The 20,363-nt window shown below is 37.2% G+C and overlaps 1 protein-coding gene across 24 annotated transcripts in view; it reads left to right on the top strand.

Annotated features, from left to right (window-relative positions):
* The window catches only part of RIMS2 (regulating synaptic membrane exocytosis 2), a 598,980-nt gene that overhangs the window by 589 nt on the left and 578,028 nt on the right, over positions 1-20,363 (top strand). The gene's annotated exons all lie outside the window — the stretch shown is intronic.

The following is a 20,363-nucleotide window of genomic DNA, read 5'->3' as shown; positions in this document are numbered from 1 at the left end:
CCAGCCGGCGGCGCCTGGGCCACGAGGGCTGCAGCCGGCGCCGGCCGCCGGGGCTGCTTTCTGGGTGCCAGAGCGCGGGGGTGTGTGTCGGAAAGGGAGGTTGCCGAGGCCGGCTGAGATGAGGGTGGCGAGCCTTTAGGAGCTGTAATTTTCCCGCGTCCTTACGGCTTCCCCCGCGGGCCAGTTGGGCTCCCGGGTCCCCACGGGGCTGAAGCTGAACCCAGGCTCCGCGCGTCCCCTCTCCTTTCCAGCCGCCCCCGCGCGGTGGCAGTGACTGGGGCAATGAATCCAATATGGCCGTGCACAGGTGCTCCCTGGCCGGGACCCGGGCGAAGGCGCGCCGCCGGGGCTGCGGGCGCAGCAGGGGCTCCTCGTCCCGCGCTTCCGCAGGGCGGCCCTGCCTCAACGCGGAGAAGAGCAGAGCTGCCCGCGGTCGCTGCGGGCAGAGGGCGGCGGTGCGGGCTAGGGGCCTAAACTCTGGCACGTCTCGGGTGGGTGTGCGGCCGCCGCCATCTTCCAGCCCCTCCCCCTCGGCGGGTTCTAACACCCTGCACTCTGCTGCTCTTCCTGTTTGCAACTAGTAAATCTGTTTAATCCTGAAGAGACTCTGAAGAGGCTCCCGTTCCTACCATTACTGCAGTTCAAGCTGCTTCCCTACCTTGTGAAGTTCTACTACTCGTGTTCATAGTCTAGGCAGCCGGGATTTTGCCGAGGGTGGGAGAGTTAAAGCAGCAGCCAGGCGTCAGTTTAGCGCTGTGTAACTTCAGCACCAGGGAACTGTCCAGACAGAAATACTGCTTTGAGACTCCCTTCGTCAGTCTAGCAAAGACGTTTGTTTCTACAAGCTTGCTGTTAAATGTTTTATGGTTATTTGATTTCTCAGATACTGTGTGAAAGAGATTGTGCAGAGGATGCTTAACCTTTTTATGTTTTTCCAACGCAACTTTTTTCTTTCTACTTGAAATGAATTATTCACTAAGAGATTAACTTGGACAGTTTATACGCCAGAAGTGGGACTGTTCTTTAGCATGTTATCAAGTCTACTTTTCCCAAATTCTCCACAGAAACACAAAATTGAAAGAGAAGAGTTCCTCTGTGGAGGATGCAATACACTGACCTCTAATCATGTAAATTTTAAAAACAGGTTGTTGAATTCAGTATTCTTTAACACATTTGTAAAGAGATACTTCTCTGTCTATACATATATATTTTCACATTTTAGTAAAAATACTGTAAATTATGCTAAAATATGTCAAATATCTGTACATGTTTGAGAAAAATACGATTTCTCAAAAAATACTGAAGGACTAAGAGAGCAAATATTCCTGACATACTAACTGGAATAAAGAAGAATTGCTTCTTCAAAGCTAATTTGTGGGTTTGGAGACTTGTTTGGGAATGTGATTTATTAGTAGGCTTGGGAAATGAAAAATGGTTAAGAGATTTAAGTAGCTTATTTTAACTAATGCGAGAATAAAGCATTATTTTTTAAAAGCTTTTTGAGCATAATACTCACTTTGCTTTACTATATATACTAACAATGGCTAGCTTTTTGATGAGTTAGAATTTGATATTTAGACATATGAATCAATATTTTTTACTATAATTGTGATAAAATTGGTGTTGCCGAAGTGATGTCAAGTAAAATATACTTTTATTTCTTTGGCCCACATATTTAAATGTACAGTGTCTTTTTATTTCTTTGTAGTATGCTAAATCATAGTGTATACTGGCTAGTTCACTGTAGTTCCAAATCCATTTATTGTTCTAGTATATAAAGATGTAAATGAACTTTCCATTACTGAATTAAGAATTACTCAGATTGAACAATAGGTTACATTAGGAAAATATTGTGAAAGGCTTTTTCATGTAGGTACATTATATTACCTACATTACATTTCTACGTAAGCCTGCCTGCTATGCAAATACATCACATATTCATGCATTCATGTTCGCACAGTTTAGGTAGAAACATTCTCTAAACATACATTCATACAGTCAGTGAGATTACATTGATGACAAATCTTCATATTTATTTTAAATATCTACTTGCATTTCTGCCTAACTTAGTCTTGGAAAGAGTCATACCTCAAAATGGCTACATGGCTTCAGAATTATTTTTATATTCATTTTAACTAGAAGTTTTTTGGGAGGTTAAAGCATAACATACTTAAAATTTTAATTTTCTATGTTCTATAAACATGTTTTTGGCTTTTTAAATAAGTTAAGACTAGGCGAGGAAAATGAGGAAAACAATAGACTTTATAATAGAATTATAACAAGAAAACTTGTTTTGAAGAGTTTTTTAACTTAAGTAATATCAAGATTGAGTATTAAATTACAAATACTATATATAAGAAAAAGTAATATTAGTATTCTTCACTGATTACTATTTCTCATTAAGTTTTAGGGGATCATTTATCTGGTCAAGACTACACTATCCCTTGTTTCTCTTTAGTGATGTCTATTTAATTAGAGATGTCCATCTAATTGCATGTTAACATCTATATTGAGAGAAGGTCATGGACAGAGATACATAAACTGAAAATCAAATTCATGTCTGCTGCCTTGTAACAATTATGTTGAAGTTTGATGTGTGAAAAATTGAAACTATTGGGTGAAAATATTTTCATATTAAGAATTCATACCAAGGGGGATGTGCATACCAAAGTACATCACAGGATGATATGTTGGAATGCAGGAAGAGAATATTAAAACTTATATTTACATTTCTATTTTTCTTTGAAAAAGAAATTACGTTTTACTGATACTTAATATGTAGATTGACAATATTAAGAGCCATATAATTTGTAAGTACATATGCACATATTAAGAATTTCATGCCTGAGATATTTTTAATGGGAGAGGTGAGTGATCAAAAGACATTGAGACCACTATAGTAATCTCTCTTTTTAGGAAGAGATTAGTTAAGAACTATTTATATTTAATTATTAGCAATTTATTCAAAGCCTTGCCGAACATCCACACATTCGGAAGTCTTCTCTATCATCAAGTAATATTATTTTACATGTGATTGAGATACTAAAATTTTGAAGTATTTTAATATATCAGTAGATCCTTCAATAGATCAGATCCTTCAATAGATCAATAATTACTTTTTTTATCCATATCAGAAATTCACGTACAGTTTTAGTTTTGATAACTCAATCTATAGGTAAAATCTTTAGTGTTCTTTTACTTATTAATGTTTTTAAGCCTTGTCTTTCAAGACTGTAAACTTCTTGAGGGCAAGAATAATAATGTCCTCTTCCTTGGAGTTTTTTTTTTTTTCTTTTTTCTTTTCAGCATCCTTAACACCTGCATAGATTAGGTACCCAGTAAGTAATGTTGATATGACTTGTAATGTTAATGAGACAGTTTATAAATTTTGTTGAGAAAATGAAGAATAGTTTTTTGAAAGAAAAGCATAATTTGTTAGGCTTATATTTTACAGTGAGTTTTTTTTTTTGATGTGGTATTAAGAAAAAAATGTATGAGATAAGCAAAACCACTGAAATCAATAGAAAAGTATTCATTCAGTAAATGTTAATTGAGTTTCTACTATGTGCATATCATAGTTTTTCAGATAGTGAGTTTTTATAACAAATTAGAAATTGTTTTTTGATGTGTAAATTTTATTTTTATTCTGTTTGGATTTTCTGTTAATGTCAAAAGGATAATTTGCTTCCCAAATAAAAGAAGACAATGAGTAAAAATTTCATAATAGATCAGAGTGATAATTTAGCTCATATATAAAACATAGATGAGCATTTTTTTAATAATTCAATTTTAAATTGTATTTTTCAAAGCCAATTTATAAGCTTTTTTATTAGTAGGTAATATATACCTATGGTACAAAACTTCTTAGCTACTACTTTTTCCCCAACCCAGAGGCAACTACTTTTGTCATTGTAATGTATACTATTCCAGAAATATTCTATGTGTAAAAGTAAATAGGTGTGTACATCACATATTGTGTGTGTCTATAATGTGTGTATGTGTGTGCACACAGATGTATGGATGTATATGTGTAAACATAAAAAACACTGATATGCCCTGCAGTTTAATTTTTAGGAGATGAGTTCCACACCCATTAATATATAGCTTCCCCATTCATCTTAATGGCTGCATAATATCTCATTTTATGAATGTTCTGTAATTTCTTTCTTTATCTTATTTTAATTAAAAATTTTTTTTTAACATTTAGTTTTTGAGAGACAGAGAGAGACAGAGCACAAGCAGAGGAAGGGCAGAGAGAGAGGGAGACACAGAATCCAAAGGAGGCTCCAGGCTCTGAGATGTCAGCACAGAGCCCAATGTGGGGCTTGAACCCACGAGCTGTGAGATTGTGAGCTGAGCTGAAGTCAGACGCTTACGCAACTGAGCCACCCAGGCACCCTGTAATTTCTTTCATGAGAACCATTTTTATGGATATTTAGGTTGATTCTCATTATTTTGCCATTAGAAACAACACTGCAATAAATATCTTTGTGCATATATAATTTCTTACATATTTGAGTGTATCTCTGGAATAAATCCCTAGAAATGCATTGTTGAGTCAAAGAGTCAGTGTGTTTTTGCATTGTTGGATCAAAAGGTCAGTGTATTTTAAAATTTTAATAAATATTGCCAAGTTTATTTTCATAGAGTACGGATGCATAAGTGACATAAACTAGGGAGACTCCATATCCTTTACAATTCAGTGTGTGATACTCTTTGCCAATATTTTGGTGAAAAATAGGCCATTGTAGATTAATTGAAATTTTCTTTTTATCAGTGAAGTTGAGAGCCTTTTGCATTTGTTTAGAGTCTTGTTTTTCTTTTGGTCATTTTTAGTTATTTGCAGAAGCTCTTTTTATTGTCATTTGTTTTATGACCTTGTTTATGCTTTTTTTTTTTTTACTAGTGAGGGTTTTTTAAAAATGCATTTTACTTTTTTACGCTTTGTTTTATGGCTTTTGAGTTTGTGATGTACTTAGAATGATCTTTCTCATTCTAATATTTAAAGAACTTCCATATTTTCTTCTTAGAGCTAAATGAAAATTTAAGAACATGGCATGTCAAATAAAAATGCAATTTAATCATGAAGACTTTTAAATAATTATTATGATTATGTAAATCGCCATGAACATTGTCAAAAAATGGAACCTATCAATTTTAAGAATTTGTGCATTCTAAAAAATTGATTGGCATTTTATGAGAAAGTTTCTAATAAATTCTTTATATATATCCTGTATTTTAATGTAACTAGGACAATTAAATAATACCTTCTTGTTGACAATATATATTGATAAAGAACTGATTATACTATGGGGTGAAGAGAGAGGTAATAGAGGCAATTATGAGGGGCCAGATGGAATTTGACTTGAAACCTTACTTTACTAATTAATAACTATAAGGTCTTGCTTATGTTGTTAAGCTCTCTGAGCCCATGTTTCCTCATCGGTGTTATCTGAATAATAACACCTACCTTGAAGGATTGTTGTGATCAATATAGACTAAATGTCCTGGCATAAGTAAGTATGCAAAAAAGAGTCATTACTAACTGATTATAGACAATAGTTTATTTTTTTTCAACATTTATTAATTTTGAGAGACAGAGAGAGACAGAATGCAAGTAGGGGATGAGCAGAGAGAGAAGGAGATATAGAATCCAAAGCAGGCTCCAGGCTCTGAGCTGTCAGCACAGAGCCCGATTGTGGGGATCGAACCTATAAACTGTAACATCATGCATGACCTGAACTGAAGTCAGTTGCTTAACCGACTGAAACATGCAGGCGCCTCTAGACAATAGTTTCTGAATCTTAATATTATCATATCCTTCTTGAGTAAAATCTTAACTTTTTTTTTTTTTTCAATTGAGATATTCTCTTGTCTACTGGGAAGTCAAAAAATACCCAAGGGACTTTAAAGTGCCTTCATTATTTATCTAGAAGCTCAGGGATGGAGAGGGGAGGTGATGGATTAGCAGCAATTTCCTCAGTAAAACGCATTTTTAGAGAGTCTGAAACTAAGGTGTAGCAGAAAAACAATACACCAAATTATTGGTTATTGGCATGATACTGATTATGGGTGAATGCGAAGGAACTAATTTGTGCAAATTACAGTTGTCCTTACAGTTGTCTGGAATCAATTTTTTATCCTATAATAAATCAAAATATGTATTTATTTATTTGTCTTATTCATATTATATCTGAGAACTCAGAATCTTATCAGGTTAATCTCATTTTGAAGTATTATCAATTTAGAGTGGTCGTTCTCTGCTTTCTGTTACTTTTCAGATGCACATACTCTTTGTATGACTGCCTTCTTCTCATCCTTAGCTTCAAATTTGCCTCCTTAGAGAGCTCTTTCTTGCCCCATGTTCTTAAGTAGGTTCTCTTCTTTCTTCTTTTTCATAACATCTGTAATATTTTCTGTTACGCTTATTAAAATGTACAATCTCCTTGGTTGTTTATGGTTTGTCTGCCCTGCTAGATTATAAACTCCCGGAGAGCGGACACCATGTCTGTCATGTTCACCATTTCAGCCTCAGCTTCTAACCTAACACAATGTTCTATACATAGTAGTATTTAAAAATATTAGTTGGGTGACTGAATGATATTGTGTTCATTTAGGTAGTGCTTGCTTTCAAGGTGAAATTCGATGAGTTAGAAGAAAAAGTTTGCTGAGGTAGTAGTGCCCTTATTTTTGAAATCAATTGTTAATTTTTAAATGTATGTCCAATTTTGCCTTTTTTTTTTTTACTGGAAGAAAACTTACAGCATTTGTTTATGATTGCAATGCATATTTCTTTTATTTATTTATTAGAAACATTTTTTGATGTTTATTTTTGAGAGAGAGAGCATGAACTGGGGAGAGGCAGAGAGAGAGAGAGAGGGACTCTTGACGTGGGGCTCGAAACCACAAACTGCGAGATCATGACCTGAGCTGAAGTCAGTTGCTTAACCAACTGAGCCACCCAGGCGCCCCTTGACTCATCTTTCTTTTAGACTAAGAGCATATTTGTTTTGATTAGAAACCAGAAGAATATTGTGCTATGTCATCTTGAAACTGTTATTATTTTTAATATAAGGAGTATTTTACTTTAAAAATTATTACTTTACTTTGAAGGTGTTTGTAAATTTCCAGGGTGTTTAACAGAGCTGAATGGTAAGTGATGCACAGAATATTTTGGATAGAAATTTCTATAATTCATTCCTCCAGAGGCCGACAACTGAGCATAATCACTCGAGCACACTGAAATGTGAAGTGTCATGCAAAAACACAGTAAAGGGGTTTTTGGAACATCATAACCATAGTAAAAAATATGCCAGAGTAATCAAGTGAATAGTCTGCTGTCTCTTTGGTATTGTTTTGAGGGTGTCAGACATTTTATCCTTTATAATTCTCTAGAAATTTTACTCCTAGATATTAAAGATTTAGAGACTACAGATAGATAGTATTTGATGAAATGCAGATATCTATTTCTGGGTTTTAAGCACTCTTAACCATTCTCAGCTAACCCTTTAGGAATTCACTATAAGAAATGTGATAAACCGCAATTATAATATTGCATGATAAGTGCTAGGAGACCACTGTGCACAGTGTAGCATGGATGTATTCATTTAAGAGGAGCCCCTGAACCAGTTTAGGGGAGATGACATCTAGGCTGAGGCTCAAATGAGGAGTAGATGTTTGGTTGGGCCGAGGAAAATATTCTAAGCAAAAATATGAAAACTCCCAAGTCTTCCTATCCCAGACTTTAACTTTCATTTATAAAAGAGAGGCAGGGCGTGGTCAAGAAACTGATTTGAAGTGGTTTAGAATGTCTGGAGCATAGGGCTTATTGGAAGTGAGTCAGTAGGGGAGATATGAGAGATGGCAAGGGTCAGAGTTCAAAGACATTATATGCTTTCTTTTGATTTGGACTTAATCCTGCAGGCAGTAGGGAGTAATGGAAAGAGTTTAAGCAGTGACACAGTGTAATCAGAATTGGTTGGAAGAAACTCCCACTCTTACAGTCTGAGGGACTGATGCTAGAGACCAGGGCTGTAGTTAGGAGAGTCTTCTGGTAATCCAGGTGACACATGATGGAGATATGGAAGAGGAGAGTTCTGGTGGAGGTAGAGAGGCAGGATAGATTTGGAAATTCTTAGGAGCCAAATTACCAGGATTTGACAACAGTGGGGAAAGTAAGGGTAAAATAAAGGTAAGTGTAAAGTAAGCTGTTAGGGTACCTGACTTGCTTAACTGACTGCTGTACATAATGTGTATCTATCTTTGCTCATCTCACTGATGGTCAGCTCTCTAAATTGGTTTAGTCTCAGGACCAGTGTTCTCTTGAGAGAGCACCTGGGGAGAGGCTTTTTTATTGTTTTGCTCATTCTAAACAGTTTATAATGCAAGCATTTGTACTAGAAGTGACTACAACTTGAGATATAGCAGGGACAGGATGGGAAATAATAGAATAGTAGTAAAAAGGGCAAAAAGGAAGAAAGAAGAGAAGGCAAAGAAAAAGGGGAGAAGAAGATCAGTACTATTTGAACCCATTCATAATTGTGAGGAAACCTACTTCATATTTTAGATAAGAAAACTTTTTTCCACTAAATATATTAATGTCATGTAATTTTTTCCCAGAACTACAGGCCTGTTTTTCTTTTATTGAACATTTCTTGCTCCCATTGACAGCTTTGTCTCTGTGAATTTCTCACCATCTGATTTTGTTTCATTCTTCAGATATTTTTAACTATTGCACAGTCTTTGTTTTATAAGTTAGATTTATCTAGGACAAATTTCCTTTTTTGTATATATTCCTATATCACCTCCAAGGGAATTTTTGGAAGTGTGAGTGTAGTTTAGGAAGATAAAGACAAGAGACTAGTTGTGTAAATGACATATTGTGGTTGGTGAAGATTCTGTTCCTCTTTATGTTAGCTTAGTGAATGATTGCAGATTTCAGACAGTACTGTGTGATGAAAGAGATATACGTTTTGTTAGATTTTGTGATGGGGAAGTTCTAGAAATAGGATTAGAAGTAGAATTCTAGAAAGGGAAAAGTTAAGAACAGGTTTAGATCCAGAAGTGATAGAATATTATTTCATTTATTTCTCTCTTGAACTGTTACCCTCCATAATTGTAAGCAACTAGATAGTATAAATTAAGCTAAGAATGGATTACTTTTATATAGTTTATGTATTATGAACATGTGTTATATCTTTATTATACATACATGTCAGAAAGCTCCAATTTGTATTTTCCATATCACATAGTGCCTTTAATCACTCTTAAAGGCATTTAGAGTTAAGAACTTTCAAACAGTTCATAGATTATAAAAATTTAACATTCTTATATCACACACACATAATTTGGGAGTTTCTGCTAAAAAGAGGTGCTTGTAAAATGCCCTTTTAGGCACAGGAGGAAGATAGAATTCTCTATGTCCTTTAGCAGTTTTTTTTCCCCCCCAAACTAAGTTTGTATTCAGCTGTAAGGGAAAAATAGCAGCAGTTTTGTGCTTTCTGCAGCTAGGCTTCTGGGTTGCTAAAAGTGGGGAAAAAAGGATATCCTAAACAATATAGCTAGATAACAGTATGCCCATAATGGTGTTTATTGGTGAATGATTTGCTTCTCAGGCGCCTATATGAACAGTCTGTTTCATCACACATCACATCATACATAATTCCTTTTGACCAAAAGCTGAAAGAAATAATTAATGCTTTATCAGCACACATTTTTATTTTCTGTTAAAAATGAATTTTATAGTGGGAGTATCTAGGTGTTTATCAAAGATTAACATTCCTCTTTCACAGAGTTGTTGCTAAGCAGCAACTGCCCAGCCCTGGACGACCTTTTCCAGCTTTCCTTGTTTCTAAATGGATTTGGGTAATTAAGTCCTGGCTGGTGACTTAGCCTCCCCCCTCCCTTTAGACTTTATATGAATAACAGACACCCTTCTTTGTTAAGTCATTGATTTTAGGGCTGTATCTATTACTGTGGCTATCTTAAGTAATACCTATTCTCATGATTATTATCTGTTACTTACTTAACTTTGGAAAGCTTTAAAGTTCCCATCTACACGGGTCAACTCCAGAAGTATTTCTGTGGTACTGAACCTTATTACTGCAGGTTGATTTCTCTTTACTGATTGGTCTAAGCTAACGTAAGTTTTAACTCAGCCATAGGGTTCGTGAATACAGCATTTACCAGGAAGGGTCTGTTCCATCTGCTTGGTGACAAGTGGGCTGTACACCAACTGCAGGGATTTGTTATTGAAGGTGCGAGAAGGTAGGTACAGACACTGAGTCTTCACAGAGACACCTCCTCTGGAAGCAGATATAGGACACAGTCCTCATGATGAGACAGAAAAATGCAATTTTGGGATCCATTTTACAATAAATTGAAGCCTCATGTTAGAAGTTTTGCAGGCTGAAGGCTGATGGTTAAGTTCCATTTCCAAACTAAAGGTTAGGAAGGTTTATAGAAATTAGAAGTGAATTTTATAAGACCAGAGAGAGATATAGTTGAATGTCATTGAACTCTGTTATTGCATGTTACATATTTTCCCATTTACTCCCTCAGATCTCCTCCTACTCACCTACTTTTCCCTCACTTTGCTATATACAGTGCGAGGCTGACCTCTGTGGATTGTATCAGCAGGCTCGCTTTGCGCCGACTTTCGGTTGGGTTCTGTGTGTGAGATATTTACATTTGGAGGAAAAGAGGACAGTGAGGTCACATTATTTGTTTCCAGGCTTCCTTCAGACCAGGCTTTGCAGTTGGTTGTGTCTTTCTACTGAAAACAACAGTTGCATCTGGTGGCCCTCTTAGTATAGCTATTTTCTTCTGGTTCTGGAAATTGCTTTTCAAACTGTTGCTAGTTCCTGTACAGCTTGTTGGTTTCCTTAAACCCTGCCCACACTTTTGTGAGACAGTCCCTTTATTAAACTCGCTTGACTCAGTTTAGATATGCCATCCGTTTGCTGCTAGGGCTCAGACTGATGTGCTGTGGTTCAGTAAAAACTTGCAGAGGCTGTGACAGTGAATGGACATGGCTTTAGGTATTCACATTGTACTTTCTTCAGTGTATCCATACTAATTTTTTAATGAATCTGTATGTCATGTTCTTTCATTCTTTTTTTTTTTTCTTTAATTCTTTGATTACGCACATGTCCTTACGCCTTACCTGACGAGCGGTTTTGTGCCCACCTCCACTGCTGTGAAGAGACACGGCTCTTCGATGCATTTCTGTTGGCTCTCTCCCTTCTCAATTGCCATAGCATTTTGTATATACTAATTTTATAATGTCTCTGACATGGAGCAGTAGCTAGTAATCTCTGTTCTCCTTAGTAAAACTGGTTTCTTTGAAGTCATGGACCAAGTTTAATCATCTTTTTATGCCCAGGGCAGTACCAGGCACATAGCTGCCAGCCAGTAAACATTTGTTAGTAAACCTGGTGCTGGTGGCGGGGAGTCATTCTATTTCTTTACTCTCCCTCAGCTCTCAGATATACTTAGTTACCAAATCCTGTCATTATTCTCTCCCAAAGATCTTTGAAATCTGTCTCCTTCTCTCCGTCTTCATTGTTGCTGTACTGTTTCATGCCTTCCTTATATTTTCCTTAATTATTCGTTTCTGAGTGGATATGTCCCCACTTACTTTCAGGCACACCTCTAACCCAACTTCCATAATAGTATAGCAGTCCAACACACAAATCTATTTTAAAGTCCTTAATATTTGTCAGTGCCTCCCCACTGCATTTACTATGCAGTCTAGATGGCTAGGTGTGTCATAGAAGTTCCTTTGTGATGTCTTAGTGGTTTTTATGTTCTGGTGTCTTTCATGGGGAGTGCCCTGCCTGTTTGGTTGTATCAAATTGAAGTTAGTTCCTTACTGGTTTTAAAAAATCTTCTAGCATATACTGTTCTCTTTGCCTAGAAAGCCCTACCCACTTTTCTCTAAGTCCTACTAGTTGTTTTTTTTTTAAATGTTTTTTATTGATTTCTAGGAGAGAGAGAGAGAGACAGCGTGAGCAGGGGAGGGTCAGAGAGAGAGGGAGTCACAGACTGAAACAGGCTCCAGGCTCTGAGCTGGCAGTCAGCACAGAGCCCGACGCGGGGCTCGAACCCATGAACCGCGAGATCATGACCTAAGCGAAAGTCGGACGCTTAACCGACTAAGCCACCCAGGCGCCCCTTTACTAGTTGTTTTTTAAATTTAATTTTATTCTTAAGTAATCTCTATACCAGCGTGATGCTCGAACTCACAACCCTGAGATCAAGAGTCATATGTTCCACTGACAGAGCCGGCCAGGTGCTCTCTTAAGGCCTCCTAGTTCTTAATCCAGACACATGTGAGGTTTCCAACCAGCTGAAAATTGGGTTGGGGACTCTCCTCTTCTCTCATGCCCCTTATTGCATACCTCTGTTATAACTCTTACAACATTAATACTCCGCAGCCAACATATACTGGTTGCTTCTTGTGCTGTTACTATGCTGCATTATATATACATTATCTAATTCAGCCCCTATAACAACCTTATGACATAGTTCTTATTTTCTCATTTTTGCACATGAAAAAAACGAAGACTAAAGTTGTATGCACAGAGTTTTTAGTGAGGAGCCAGGATTTAAACATAAACAGTCATATTCCAGAATTTGCACTCTTAATAACTATATTTTATTATATCATAGTTATTGAATTACCTTTTCCTCTTTTCTAATAAATTATAGAGAAAGGACTGCGTTTGCAATGGCTAGTCCATTGTGAGCGGATATAAATGTTTTTTGAATGAATAATTAAGTCTGGCAGTGCCTAACAGTGGATAGCTGCTGATACCTCAAGAAATGATTATCTTTGGGATTTGGTGGTCACATTTGCAGAAGTTTCTTTATTATCTCTCTTGGACATGAGAGTTATTGGTTATTGTGCCTGTTATTCGTTAAACTAGGAATCAAGCATGTGTTTTTAACAACCCATGAAAACAGTGAAGACAGAACATATTAAATAAACTTTTTTTTCATTTAAAAGACTTTTCACTTAATAAACATTTGTTCAAGGTTGTGAGAGTTTGAGCCACCATTTGCTGGTGGTAGACATTTTTTTTGCTCTCATGTGGAGTATTTTTCTATTTGAAATAGTAGTTGTTGGCATTTTGGAAACCATTGTCCAAAAAAAAACCTCTCTGAACAATAATGATGGTGGTATTGCAGGGACAGGAAGCTAAATGGATCTTGAGAGCATGTGTGAAATTGGATCATTTTGTAGGTATGCTTGAAAATCCCCAGAAATTTAAAATCAAGAGAACTAGAGCATAGACATTTAAATGGCCCGCTAGGGTGGAGGCTGTGCGACTTTGAGGGCCAAGCATTCTTGTTAAGACCACGTTCAGTGTCTAGAATAGGCAATGAAATTGATTTGTAGGTGATAAAGGATATAAAGAATCTTAACGTAAAGCATATTAATATATGGGTAGTGACCATTTTTTAAGTATATTAACAAGGTAACATGGTAACAAAGTTGAGCCAAAGAAATGAACTAGAAGATGTGTGTAATAAACGGTTTCATTTGAGATGAACTATGGCTAAGAGTGTTTGAAGTGCCTTTGTTTTACCTCATGCTTCATTTCTTTAAACATGTTTTCTCCTTACTTTTTAGTAATGTTCTTATAGTAAAATTACAGACTATTTTTGTTGATGTAATAATGAAAGCTTAGAATAATACCCTTAGAGACAGTTTTGTGGTAACATAGGTTGTCTTAGCTGATATCTGAAAGGGAATATGTAGAATGAGAGGAAAGAGAAATGGAAATTCAAGAGTGTGAGACCAGTATTCAGTTTGTATCTCAAGTCTCTTCTACATAGGGTTTGCTTTGAATTTGAATAGGTCTCTAGACTTGTAGCAGAATCGAAGGGGGAACTGACATTTGTTTGGTGTCTACTGTATGCTGGGATCCAGGTCATAAAGCCTGTAAGTAGCGGAACGCAGGTGTATATAGATCGTTCTGACTGCAAAATTCATTCTCTTTCCATCACACTGCAGTTTAGTCTTCTGGAAAACAGTTAAGACCTTAGTGCTTAAGTGTCTGGACTATGGAGTCAGCCAACTTGAGCTTGAATCCCAGCTGTTACTTGCTAGTTTCGTACCTCAGTGTATTTATCTGGAAAATGGGGGATATGGACACCCACTTCAGAAGCTCTTATGAAGATTGAGTTTATATTTGTAAAGCCCTTAGAAGACTTTCTAGCATGAAATAAATACAAGTGTTTGTTAAAGAAGTAAATTAGCTAGAAGAGGAAAGCATTAATAGCTATAGAGAAGATTCGTCCAGTTTCTCATCAGTAAATACTTTTATGAATGCCCATTTTTTTTGAGAGAGTGAGAGAGAAGGTGCAAGCATTTGAAGTGTGGGGGCAGGGGAAAGAGACAGAGAGAGAGAGAGAGAGAGGGAGGGAGAGGGAGAGAAGCGGGGCTCATGCTCACCTGAAGCGGGGCTGGAGCTCATGAACCTTGAAATCATGACCTGAGCTGAAGTCACTTGCTTAACTGACTGAGCCACCCAGGTGCCCCGTATGAACACCCAACTTTTTAAAAAATATACATCCAAGTTAGTTAGCATATAGTGCAACAATGATTTCAAGAGTAGATTTCTTAATGCCATTTACCCATTTAGCCCGTTCCCTTCTCCCAAAACCCCTCAAGTAACCCTGTTTGTTCTCCGTATTTAAGAGTCTCTTTTTGAACACCCAACTTTTTAGTACTTGTAAAGATATTGCTACATTTCTTTAATAAAGTAAGAACTAGATCTTCCAAAGTTTAAATAGTATTCTTTGTTACTATTAGTAACTAATTAGTAACTAACAGTTTTCTACTACTAACAAAATTACTGGCCTAAAACAACACACACTTATTATCTTTATTTAGCATATAGAGAGAGAGAGACAGAGACAGAGACAGAGACAGAGAGACAGAGCACGAACTGGGGAGGCGCAGAGTGAGAGAGGGAAACACAGAATCGGAAGCAGGCTCCAGGCTCTGAGCTGTCAGCACAGAGTCCGACGTGGCGCTCGAACTCACAAGCCGTGAGATCATGACCTGAGCTGAAGTCGGCTGCCCAACTGACTGAGCCACCCAGGTGCCCCAGCGCACATTTATTGTATTACAGTTCTGTAGGTCAGAAGTCTGACATGGATCTCACTGCACTAAAATCAAGGGAACTGGCTGCATGTCTTTCTGGAAGATAGAGGAGGGAATGTGTTCTTGCTCATTTGGATTGTTGAAAGAATTCAGTTCCTTGAGTTATAGGATTGAATTCTATCCCTGATTCCTCCATGGCCGTCAGCTGGCACTGTCCTAACTTCTGAGAGTCATCTTTCTGGTGCTTGTACATAGCTCCCTACCTCTTGGAACCAGCAATGGGGTGTTGAGTCCTTCTCATGATGCCATTTCTAGCCCTTCTTCTGTCATTGCATCTCTCTCTGCCTACAGTGGGGAAAGATTTTTCTCTTTTAAGTACTCAGATGGTTAGATCAGGCTCAGATATTCCAGAATAATCTCCCCATCTTAATCATGTCTGTAAAATCCCTTTGGTCATGTAAGGATACATATTTACATGGTCCCAGGGTTAGAGTGCGAATACCTTTTGGGAGCCATTATTCTCCTTACATTTTTCTAGTGAGTGCCCTAGATACAATTAGAGATACGACTTTTATAAAGTAGACTTTGTACTACTCTTATTTTTTTTTTAAAGTATTTAATTTTGTATGCAGAGATACAAATTCCAGAATGATATCTCTGAAATATTTTACAATGCACTTTTCCATGGGTTTATAATACTTTATTTCCCTCAACTCACTCTCAATCTGCTCTTCATTTTTTATTTATTTAACAGTTTACTCCTGATTAAAAATATTGGTCTAACTGGCAGTGGGGTAGGGGCTTGGGGGCAAGCATTGTGAATTCTTCTGGGCTCTATATATAAAAAGCACATAAGTATTCTTCCTTAGTATTCATTTTAGTTAATAATTGGATTTATTTTTATAGAAGGAGTAATTTTGCCATATGACTAAGTAGTGAAGAGTTATTGAAATGTTTCCAAATGTTTCCAAATATTTTCATTATCTGACAGTCATTTTTAAAGATTAAGCATAAACTTTATGTTGTAATATGAGTAAATAAATAAAGATGTGGACTTAAATCTTTTTCTTTAATAAAATTTTGTAATGATTATTTTTGAGAGAGAGAGAGAGAGAGAGAGCGCGCGCGCGAGAGAGAGAGCATGAATAGGGGAGGGGCAGAGAGAGAGACAGACAGACAGACAGAATCCAAAGCAGGCTCTAGGCTCTGAGCTGTTAGCACAGAACCCGATGCTACTGCGAGGTCATGACCTGAGCCTGAGCTGAAATCTGATGCTTAACTAACTAAGCCACCCAGGTGCCCCTTAAATCTTTTTTTTTTTAAATGTTTTTATTTATTTATTTTTGAGACAGAGAGAAAGAGAGAGAGAGAAAGAGAGATACAGAACCCAAAGCAAACTCCAGGCCCTGAGCTCTCAGCACAGAGCCCGTCACAGGGTTCAAACTCATGGACTGTGGGATCATGACCTGAGCCGAAGTTGGATGCTTAACCGACTGAGCCACCCAGGGGCCCTTGAAATGTGGTTTCATTTGCATGTTTGGTCTGAGAACCTTTTCTTACCCTGCAATGAGTGTGCTTTCCGCTATTATTTTTTACTTATAATTATTAGCTAAGAAGTCTGAATTAATGAATACATTAATGATGTAGTTTGTATTATGACTTGAACTTTATGTCAGTGTTTAAAATAGAATTAATTGGCTTAACTTAGATAATAAAACCTTAAAAATAGCTATGAAAGAAAGTAGAAAAAGAACATGACCCAAGGTTGTCCTTCAAAACTACTAACATAAATTCATGTTGCACTATACAGTTGTGTGTGTTTGGATAGACTAGATGTCAGAGTCCAGTCAGGAGACAGAAACTAGAGTAGTAATTTGAACAGAAAACCTTTGATATAAAGGATAATTAACATGTAGCAGGGAGTAGCCACCTCTTTTAGTGCTGAAGCTGAGTGCCCAAAGAAGGAACACATTTGGAAGAGATCCCTTCCCCCAAGGCCAAGGGTGAGATCAGCCCTTGTTAGAGGGTGTGGTTGTACCCCACTGAGCTGCCACAAGCTGGGGCAGGCAAGCTGGAATCATCTGTGAGGCTGGTGGTGGGGCTTGTGGGAAGCTGGCTGGAGTTCTCCGGGAAGTCTCTGGGAAGCCACCTATTGCGGTGTCTGCTGGAGTGCTATCGAAACTGCTGGAAAGATGCCCGCTGGGGGGCTAAGTGAAACGTGTTAGGAGGGTGAGTGGCAGCCAAGCTCCGGACAGCCAGGAACAGAAGGCTGACAGCAAAGCACCCAGAACCAGAAAGAGAAGCCCTTTCTTCCTTTAATGTCGCTTTGGCTCCCTCTGCTGACAGAGCTTAACAATTGTGCCAGCGGGTGAAGGGCAAATGGTTAGAGAGTCCAGATCCAGTATCTGAACAGGACAAAGAAGGGTGGATTTGGGGCTGAGAGATAGCAAACTGACCAGTTTATAAGCTGTGCTCTTCCAAAATATCAGTAGCTTAAAAACAGTATAGATCTCTTTATTTTTCATGCTATATGTTTTCTCTGGGGCGGTTGGGGTCTCTATGTGATCCTCCTTCTGGGACACAGGCCAATGGAGAAGCTGTTTGGAACATTGAGATCGAGGTGAAAAGACTGGGGTGAATTGCAAGTTTTCTCTTAAAGTTTCCTCTCAGAAATATATATATGACTTCTCACATTTCACGGGCGAAAGCAAGTTGCCCGATCACGCCTAACTCAGGGTAGGAAGGTGTAATTCTACCACATGTAGGGAGGGAAAATCAGAAATACTTGTTGGAAAAATGCAACCATCATAAGATTGACAGTATTGGTATTAGAAAACTTGGCAGTCCCTAGGATAATTACTTATATTTCTTCCTCTAAAATTTTATTTGCTTTGTAGTTTTTATGAATTTTAGTGAAAAATCGCATCATCATAAAAGTTGATGGTGGTCTTAACTTCTGGGTCAGTGTCTCCCTCTCTCTTAGAAATAAAAACAAACAAACAAACAAACAAAAAGCAACCCCAAAACATTAACTTCTGGGTCAGTAACCACAAACCAGAGAGTGAACTTCATTCCTTTGTGTAAAACAGTGAAGCTGTAAACAAATTTAAGCAGCAGGAAGTATATATTTTTTTGAATGTTAGATACAGACTTTGTTTTTAAATTCTGCATTAAAATTTTTATATTAACTTATGCTGGTGTGATATTACATGAATTATGGACTGTGCAGAAAAAGATTTTTTCATTTATGGTTAGTAGCGTGTAGAGGAATAAAAAACAAGCTCCATCATTTACAAGCTGTGTTATCTTGAAGAAGTCACTTTAACTTCCTAAATTCTATAAAATGGAGATTGAGAACACATGTCCAAAATCCCATAACTAGGGGCGCCTGAGTGGCTTAGTCGGTTAAGCGTCTGACTTTCACTTAGGTCATGATCTCGCGGTTCGTGGGTTCGAGCCCCGCGTCGGGCTCAGTGTTGACTGTCAGCTCAGAGCCTGGAGCCTGTTTCAGAGTCTGTGATTCCCTCTCTCTCTGACCCTCCCCTGTTCACGCTGTCTCTCTCTCTCTCCTAGAAATAAATAAAAAACATTAAAAAAAAAAAATTTCAAAATCCCATAACTGAAACTTGTGCCAGACTTAGAGTGTTTTGGATTTTAAAGTGCACACACCATATAATATATGACTCTTAGAGGGACAGGACAGCACTGCTAATGAAACTCATTTCTCCAGTGAAACATGAATATTTAAAAATGAGTTAGGGAAAGATTGTGTATAGCCTCATGCTAAATTAGATCAAGAATTTTGGCCCAGACTTACAGAAAAAGTTATATTTTCAGAGCTTTTTGGATTTTGGGGGTGTGGGTGGGGAATTACGGGCTTTTGGTATTTTTTTTTTTTTTTAATTTCTGAGAGAGAGAAAGAGACAACATGAGCAGGGGAGGGTCAGAGAGAGGGAGACACAGAATCCGAAACAGGCTTCAGACTCTGAGCTAGCTGTCAGCACAGAGCCTGACGCGGGGCTCGAACCCACGGGGAGATCATGACCTGAGGTGAAGTCAGACGCTTAACCACTGAGCCACCCAGGTGCCCCAGGCTTTTGGTATTTTAATATACTGTATGTTAACTAGCCAGAATTTACATAAAAACTTGGAGAAAAAAAATCACATTCTCTATTATATAAGCAAAACAAAATGCAGGGTATTATAGAAGGTAGTAAATTTTGAATTGTAAAAAATTTTAAATAATACCCATCAACATCTAAAATGAGAAACTTAGCTAGCTTCTCTGAGGATACTTTTTATCAGGTTTATATACTTATTTTTGAAACATAAACACACAATTCCTGATCAAGACTATTTAATAATGATCTCTTTAGATTCTTGTTGCTTACCATTGACAAACTCTATAGAAGTATTTGGTAGCAAATTGCAAGAAAGAACTTATTTCTTTTTTTTTTTTGATTGATAGAAACTCCTTTTATGCTACCAATCTTGAAAATTCACTCTCTTTAAATTTCACTCCAATGGTAGTAACATTTTTTTAAAATGTTTGCTCTTTCTGTTCTTTCTCTGACAAATGTAATGTTGAATTTCTTTTGAAAATGTGAATGGATTTCAAGTGCAATTGAAATTTAAAAAATGTCAATTATTTGAAAATAATGTCGATATTCTTTTTCAAGCGTATACAATACTTTGCTAGCCTTAATTAGGACTCAGATTTATAACATTGACCGTCACTGGTAAGTCATTTTAACTTAATTTTTATGAAGCTAATCTATTGCTTTCAATCTATAATCTTTGTCATACTCATTAATATACTTACGCACGGTTTGTGAATATTTTTGATTGAGTCCATTCAGTTTGAATTAGCTGTCAGTTAAATAAGCAGTTTTTTTNTGCCAATTCTGATGCCTTTGATTTCCCTTTGTTGCCTGATGGCTGATGCTAGGACTTCCAGCACTATGTTAAACAACAGTAAATAAGCCGTTTTTTAAAAAGTCTGTTACCACCCTTCAACAGATCTGTAAAGTGAGAATCACTCAAAGTGTCAGTGTTTATTTTTAACCCATAAACTTTAAAATGAAAGCTTCCCTTTTGAATGGACAACACACTGAGGTATGGAACAGCAGAGAGTAGTATTCTGAACTTATTTCTCTGTATAAAGCCAATAGTTGGCATTGTAGCAGCTGGGGACTGATTAGATTCTTTATTTTGGAAACATTATTTAATGTGGAATTCATATTTATAG

The sequence above is a fragment of the Crocuta crocuta genome, unplaced genomic scaffold (genome assembly GCF_008692635.1).
Source record: "Crocuta crocuta isolate KB4526 unplaced genomic scaffold, BGI_CrCroc_1.0 scaffold39, whole genome shotgun sequence".
Lineage (NCBI taxonomy): Eukaryota > Metazoa > Chordata > Mammalia > Carnivora > Hyaenidae > Crocuta > Crocuta crocuta.
Note: the sequence above shows the minus strand (reverse complement) of the source record. Positions and strands in the feature narration are given on the sequence as shown.